This window comes from Microtus ochrogaster, chromosome 1 (assembly GCF_000317375.1).
Source record: "Microtus ochrogaster isolate Prairie Vole_2 chromosome 1, MicOch1.0, whole genome shotgun sequence".
In the NCBI taxonomy this organism is placed as follows: Eukaryota; Metazoa; Chordata; class Mammalia; order Rodentia; family Cricetidae; genus Microtus; species Microtus ochrogaster.
The window spans coordinates 92727504-92735469 of NC_022009.1; the positions used below are offsets into that span (position 1 = coordinate 92727504).

The 7966-nt window shown below is 39.5% G+C and overlaps 1 pseudogene; it reads left to right on the top strand.

Annotated features, from left to right (window-relative positions):
• The window catches only part of LOC101983651, a 19771-nt pseudogene extending 12007 nt beyond the window's left edge, over nt 1-7764 (top strand).
• The last annotated feature ends 202 nt before the right edge of the window (nt 7765-7966 follow it).

Here is a 7966-nt window from a genome sequence, read left to right on the forward strand (position 1 = left end):
GAGAGAGAGAGAGAGAGAGAGAGATTCTATCTGTCATATTGTCTCCTGTTTCATATAGAGGCATATTGCAACCATCAGAAGTAAATATATCATTAAAATATGTGTGCTCCAGTCCTTATATAGATGGAAGGAACAGCTACAATTAATTTGATGTAGAAAAGATCACCTTTCTTTTGCACTCTACCTCTCTCTGTCTACACAGATAGACATACAAACATGCTGTTAATATTCTTTCCAACCACTACAGATAAAGACTCATTAACTAACAAAGAAGGTTTCATTTAGTACATAATTTTGTAAGTTCTGCATCCCAACAAAGACAGACCCATTCCTTCAAGCCTTTGCTAAACTTTTGGGATGCTAAGAGTGCCAAACAAAATCAGCCACCTTAGCTGCCTGCCAGTATCATAGGCATGTGAGTGAGGGTTGGACACTTTCATAGAAATGAACATCAATTTGGGACATTTGTGAATCTAAATAAACTAGCCCACATTCTCACAAATACCACAACTATCAAAGTGGTTCCCACCTTTAGGAACTTGTTACCTAGAATTTGAAAAACACCCAGGAAAAGTTTGCAAATATATTGGAAAAGTTTGCCATGGGTTTAGGTGTTTAAGTGTGCTATTAGGTTTTCCATTCTTGCTTTAACACAACAGTGGATGGGGGAGGAAAGCATGATTGAAATTCTTATTAATGTGGTAAAATTATTTTAGAGTTATCTGTATCTAACTATAAATAAAACTACCATTTTATTTCAGGAGTGACTTTATTTACACTCTGACCCCACCTCATCCCAAAGCCTAATAATGTTAAAGGAATCTGAAGGCTGCACATACCTCTGCCAGGCCGAGTGCACATATTTCATATGAATCACTTGATAACCCTTGCCTATGTGGAACCCAGGGCATTTTCAGGTCAGTCTGGTCACAAAGCCTTAAATACATAGATCTAGGTGGTCTATAAATTATCTATGAGTGCCTTTAAAACATCCACCTCAAAACACCAGATGGCTAAGCAGGTTGGCGATTCAGGCTCTGGTTTCAATTTTTCACTGGACAGAATGGCTAAGGGTAAGTGTCACGTACCATCTGCCAGAGGCTCAGGGACAGGGATTAGTGTGCTCAGTCTTGTTCACATACATAGTTGTCTATATTGAAGGGATGAGCCTCATTCCACACACAAATGATTTATTTCTATCTCCTTTAATGAAAACTTCTCTTAATTCTACCTCCTGTCACTGTCTTAACAAAGCCTGGTAAAAGCACCTTAGGAAGAAAACGAGACCCAGTCAAGGAAAAAGGCTGAAGCAGCCAGTCACAACCACAGCCAAGAGCAGAGGATGGATGCAGGCATGCCTGTGCTTGGTTCACGTCTCCACCCCTACACAGCTCAGGATCCCCTCCCTAAGGAACGGGGACACCCAAAGTAGATGGATCTACCCACCCTAAAGTAACCCATATTCATACGTACAGGGCAGCCTGATCTAGGCAGTTCCTCACAGATCATTTCTCCAATGGCTGTAGATTATGTCAAGATCACAAATAGCATGAATGAGCAGAGCACACACAAACTGCAAATTTCTGATGGGGATTTAAGAATTTTTCATGTTAAAGTCCATAGAGCGTGAGGAACTAGTAAAATGATTTCTAAACTTCCTATTTCTAAAGAACTTTCCTATTTTCTACCACACGTCTCTGGGACATTCTGTCCTGAGAATGAGGAATGAGTACTTGCTTTTAATCTTTAAAAACAAGGAAATTCAACAAAATAGTTACTCACTGTTGCCCCATTTATATTCAGAAAACATAAAGTATCTTAGCAAACTATCAGTTACTGAAAAGAACCTGGCTAACGTTTGACGACATGCTGAGAAAACAGCGCATAGTCACGGCCTCTTTACCACACTCTTTCCTAAGCTCAGACCCATGAAAGGGTTGAGGCAACAAGGTCCCCTGACTCCATGATCATCCCTAAGACTACTGGTGCATCCAGGGTCATTTTTATGTAAAGAAGTTTGATGAACACAGATATGTAATCATTTGTCATCTGAACAGTAGAATTGCTGCACTTCTCTCTAAGTTCACACTAATCTTCATTTTGTCTTAGTTTTTAGCAATTTAATTAAAATCTAATTGCACCATGCTTCCCTTTTTTCCTTTCTCCAAACCCTCCCATGTCCTGTTCCTCCAAAACCCCCATCTCCTCTTCCTCCAACCCCTTACTCCCTCTCAAGTTCATAGCCTCTTTTTCTTTGATTTTATATATATATATATAAACATATATATATATGTATGCATACACATATATATACATCATGTGTCATTTTAACAGAAAAGAAACCTTTATGTATTTCCATGGACAGTTAAAAAAATAACTCTTAAATATAGCAATATTATAAATTATTTTTATAGTAAAACAGTATAAGACAGCCACTGTTATTTAGTTATAAAAAAATCTTAAAAGGAAATTAGAATGGTAGTTCAAGGTCTTACAGTGAATCAAGCTGATTTTCAGAGTTCTAATAAACTCTGAATGTACTCATATGACTTAAAATAATCAAGTCATCTTATTGAGTATTGCCCAGTAAAACAGCTATGATGTATAAATCGCTACTAATTTTTAAGGGACATACTTATTTCTGTCTCTGACATTTTTATACCACTGTCTTCTCTCCCATTAGCTCTATGTCAACCTACTTTACAGGCAGGTCTAAGCCCATTAACTATCATAGGCCTTTGTATTTGCACAATAGACTGCCAGCAAAGCACAGGACTGCAAGCTAGAAAAACCTCCTAATTCATTCTTTTTTCTTTTTGTTAATTTGACAGGCTTTGAGAAATTAGTGTTTAATTTATTACTCAACCTTAATTCTTGCCTTTTTCCTTAGGGGTAGAAAACAATTTCTTATTTAATTTGTGGTAATTGAGTTGATACCTGGATTCCCTGACTACTGGATGGCTCTCGCAGCCCTGCTCCTCCTGTGAGTCACCAAGATGTTTCTTTGACTCCTCATCTGCTTCGTGGATGCTTTCTCTCACATTGGTATTCCAGCATCCTTGCCATCATGACTTAAAATCCTCATGGTTATTGCTTCCTTGAATCTCATATTTGCCCTAAATGGTAGGCAAGAAGTTGAGTAACTGGAGCAGAAATCAGGCTCTCAAGGAAGCAACTTGAAACTTTCAAAAACTAACAAGCATTACCTGACCCCTACCTGATCCCTACCCCATTACGCTAAGGATTAAACAGAACCTGAATTCAATTAGCAGCCTGTACTTGGCCCCAAGTTCTGGTAATCAGTTTGATTAGCTACCTCCTTTCTCAAACACCCGTGCATATCCAAGTTCTCAAAAATAAGTAAATGAATGTTTTAAAATAAACCAAAGGAAACTAGTGACTTTATAAAAAAGTATTGTTTACCAAAGTGTGTGAAAGAGCACTGGGAAAATATAAAGTAAAGGGGAGAGGGGGAGGATAAAAACTGAATTAAGGAAATTAGTAATTTAAGTTATAATAGAAGTTTTTAAGGAAAGAAATAATAACTTAAAAATGGTAAGAAATTCTATGTTAGAGGAAGTATCTAAAGAGAAATGTTTGTGTCTATTGGGAAATGAATGGAGAAAAAAGCTTGAATCTATGATTGAATTATGACAATGTAATTGAGTAGGAATAGAAATTAGGCCATCCTCATCCTCTGTGGTTCTTTTGAACAGGAATTTTAACTCTGTTGTTCACCTACTGTTAGTAAACACAAAAGTATAAAGCTAGAAAGGAAGTCCCCAGGATTGTTTAGCTCAGATTTCTTAAAGAACATGGATTTTAGTAGTTTAATCCCCGAGATAATTATATTATTTTCAGGAATCATTTTGCAAGTGTTTGGATGAATTTCCATAAAAGCAACCCTTGGATGACCAGCATATATTTATAATGCTATTTTAATCATGTACTTTTGGTGTGTGCGTGTGCTTGCACGTGGAAAAGCATGAGTATGTAGAAGTTGGAGGAAGACCTGAAAAATTCTTCTATGACAAAGGTTCTGGACATTAAACTCAGGTTACCAGTTTTGACTGTGAATTATCTACCTGTATGCCGAGTATCTTGCAGGTCACACGTCTTTTCTTTAAATAACTATTAGAGTACATTAATATTCTAACTCCATGCAAAAACCTTGGGCTTTTCAAAAGCTGGGAAGTAAACTCACTAGTTCTTATAACATAATGATAAAAATCACTTAAAAAAAATAACTGCAGGCTCAGTAGACTATATAAATGTGTGTGTGCATGTGTGTTTGTGTGTGTGTGTGTGTGTGCTTCATAATTAAAGAAGAGGTCATAAATGGGAAGGCACAGGAGGGTTTGGGAGAAGGGTATAGAGTGACTTACACAGACACAGAACTCAACAGTTTCTTATCTCGAAGTATTCAATTCCACTGTTGCATATGATGTATATTGTGGAGAGTTTGAGACCAGCATGGCTTAGGTTAAAAATATTTCGATGTTGTGTGTTTTTATAGGATTTAACTACAATTTACATTAATACCAGCACAGGAAGCGAATAAAGAATTCTGTTTTCATTTTCAGATACTTAAAACCATAAGTGGACTTTGCTCTCTCATTTCTGGACTGAATGTCTGTCTTTCTTATGGGATGAACATGCAGTGTCTATGACATTTGCAGCTCGCATTTGTTTGAAGAGCACCACACACCTGGAAAGTAATGAAGTCTGACCTCTGGCAAGCCACAAAGCTGACAAGCCATTCTTTGGTCTAGACACTCTCTTCCTCTCGAGCTTCAGAGTAAAGAAAATCAGGTCTCTAGCTGCACTGATGCAGCCCACAGACAAGAAGGTAAACAAATGCAAACATCTTCCCATTAGGGTTGGCGCTGTGAGCAATTTCATGTCAGGGTCCCTACTGCGAGCATCTTTCTGTCAGGGCCAGCGCTGCTCCGAGCATCTTCAAGTCAAGGTACTTAGTGTGAGCATCTTCCCGTCAGGGTCGGCTCTGTGAGCATCTTCATGTCAGGGTCCTTACTGTGAACATCTTCCTGTCAGGGTCGGCGCTGTGAGCATCTTCTTGTCAGGGTCCTTACTGTGAGCATCTTCCTGTCAGGGTTGGCACCGACACTATAGGCACAATTCCCTCACCTTGTTGAATGAGTTTCATTTGCCAGAAAAGAGACCTAAGAAGAATGAGGCTGTGGGTCTGTGTCCATGTCACACCTGGGCACAAACTCCACAGCCCTTCGCGATCTGTTTTGTACATTCATTGACTGTACAGTCACAGATATGTGCTTTAAGACAGCAGTATTTAAATCAGGGTCTGTCTAGAATCAGCCCTTGTTGATGTATTTCTGACACTGTTCCATTTGAGAGGAAAGAAAAAATGATATAAACTGAAGGGAGTAAAATTGGAGCCTTTGTAGACGTTTGAAAGATAAAAGCCCACATATGTTCACAGAGTCCTAAACTTACTACATCCTTTCTATTAAATTATTAGCATAAAATATTTACATGTATCACACAACAAAATGATTTTTAAAAGCCAGTAGTTTGGTATAAGGCCACCAGCAAGAGAAATACTTGGTTATTTCAAGTGGCATTTCCCATTTTAAACTTTATATTTGATAAATGGGAAAATCAAAATAAATATAAATGTACTTAACTACCTAGAGGTAATTCTAATGTATCTATATTTTGATGTTTCACTTAGCTATGTCTCTACAGTAAGATAAACATGTATCTTTATATTTTTCTGTGCCCATGTCTCATGTTCCAACCTGAGCTTCATCTGGATGGGACAGTTTCCAGTGTGCCACCAGCGGTCACAACAGCAGCCTAAGGCTCAGGTCTACAGCCCCTCGGCTTACTCTAAGCTCCTGTCTTATGCCATTGCCTGTAATCCAAAAAAAACCTTATGGAAGGGAGTTCACACTACTGACCATGGCTATGGGCTTAAGAATAATGATAATAAGCAATCCTGTCTTAGATAGAGGGGCATAGAACTTTCTGTTCTTGGATGTTTCTGCTGGGTCAAATAGTCTGTGCTTTTTTTTGTCTATAAAAGTGAGTCTCATTGGGGACCATCACGGAAAAGGAGAGCAGGGAGGACATGGGCAAAATAACATCCTCAGAACATGAAAGAAGAGCTGCTCTATGGAGACCTTGGGGGAGGGTTGAAGGAAGGAGGGGAGAGACAGGGAGGGGAGCAGAGAAAAAAATGTAGAGCTCAATAGATATCAATAAAAAAAGAAGAGCTGCTCCAAGGACCTAGCAATGGATAGCTGTTGCTCTCTGCTCAAGATCTCCACAAGAGCAAGCCAAACTGCCCTCAAGCCTTGACTGGGGTGGGGCATGAGCTCCTACTTCTAGATGAAATGCCATTTGACAGCTGATTGCTTCTGAGAGAGGGAGAGAGATTCCATTTTCTTTAAGGGTGTGAGGTTCTGCATTTGTGACTCCCAAACAGGAATATTTGCTGGTAAAATAATACGCAGTATAGAACAAGATAAAATATATAACCCATAATTGTCCAGTTAGTGTTGTGTCAATATGTATAACACATAATAATGAATAAGAATCTTGAAGAACTTAAGTGACCATTTGTGTCTCTCACACATGGTAAGCCCATCTAAGGAAAACAATTAAGGATCTCATTTTCCAAAGCATTTCATATTCAGTTTGTCCTATCGGATTTACAGTGAGAGAAGTGCCGTTTTCAGTCACTATCTTGTAATTTTAATAAAAGACATTTTAAGACATTTATGTTTTACTGCTCCATTTTATACTTGACAGTTCTGTCATAAAATAATGAACCATGCTGTGGCGGAATAGGCTAAAATTGTTTCAGCATACCCTCTGTAAGATAATCATCAATGCTAATGCTTTCTTTCCCCTTCTACCTGCCATGATTTCCAGTGACTGGCAAACTGAACACTTCATGACAATCCTATAAGGAGTGTAACTTGTATGCTCCAAGAGTCACCGCATTTACTAGTACATAGAAAAGAGTTAATAACAATTGGTGAACTTTTCCCCTGCTGCCCTGAGATGGGTCCATATGGCATTGTTCTTCATTGCCAGCGTAACTTAAAGGGAAACTTAACTCAAGGTATTGAGCCTTTGCTGTTCTGCAAACGAACGAGGAAGAGTGTCCTCAAATACCTCGCTGCAGGAACTGGTTTAGTTGGCACCAACTCAGGCCTAGAACCTTCACTAACCAAATCCAAGCAGCCTTCAGGGAACCGTGGTTTCTAGTAGTGACTGATCCTGAGGCTGACCACCATCCCCTCACAGAGGAATCTTACATCAACCTGCCCACCATTGCCCTGTGTAACAGACCTCCCCTGTGCTGCGTGGACATCTCCATCCCATGCAACAAGGGAGCTCACTCAGTGGGTCTGATGTGGAGGATACTGACCCAGGAAGGTCTCTGCATGAATTGCACTATCTCCAGAGAGCTCTCATAGGAAGTTATGCCTGATCTTTACTTTCACAGAGATCCAGTGGAGACTGAGAAGGAGGAACAGCCTGCTGCGGGGAGACTGTGACCAAGGAGGAATTCCAGGGTGAATAGACAGACTGTGCTAGCTGCTGAGTTCACTGCTGCTCTGCCAGAAGGGGTAGACTGGTCTGAGAGGGTGCCGGTGATGTCTGTAGTTTCCTACTGAAGTCTGGAGCACCCGGAAAGCCACTGAAGATTGATCAGCAGCTTCCAAGGCAGGGGCCACCAGATGGGTTGGAACTACCACTGAGTGGACTTGAGCTCCTCTGGAAACACCTGAGCAAAGGGGGAAAAGGTGGAAGGAAAATAAAGTTCCTACAAGCTGTCAAAATAAAACAAAACACAAAAGGAAAGGAAAGAAAGAGAAAAATGGCAATTTTGTATATTTTTTTAATTTTTAATTTTGTGAATGTGTATATAGGGGAAAGGTCTGTGCACAATGCTCAGGTGCCCATGGAGTCA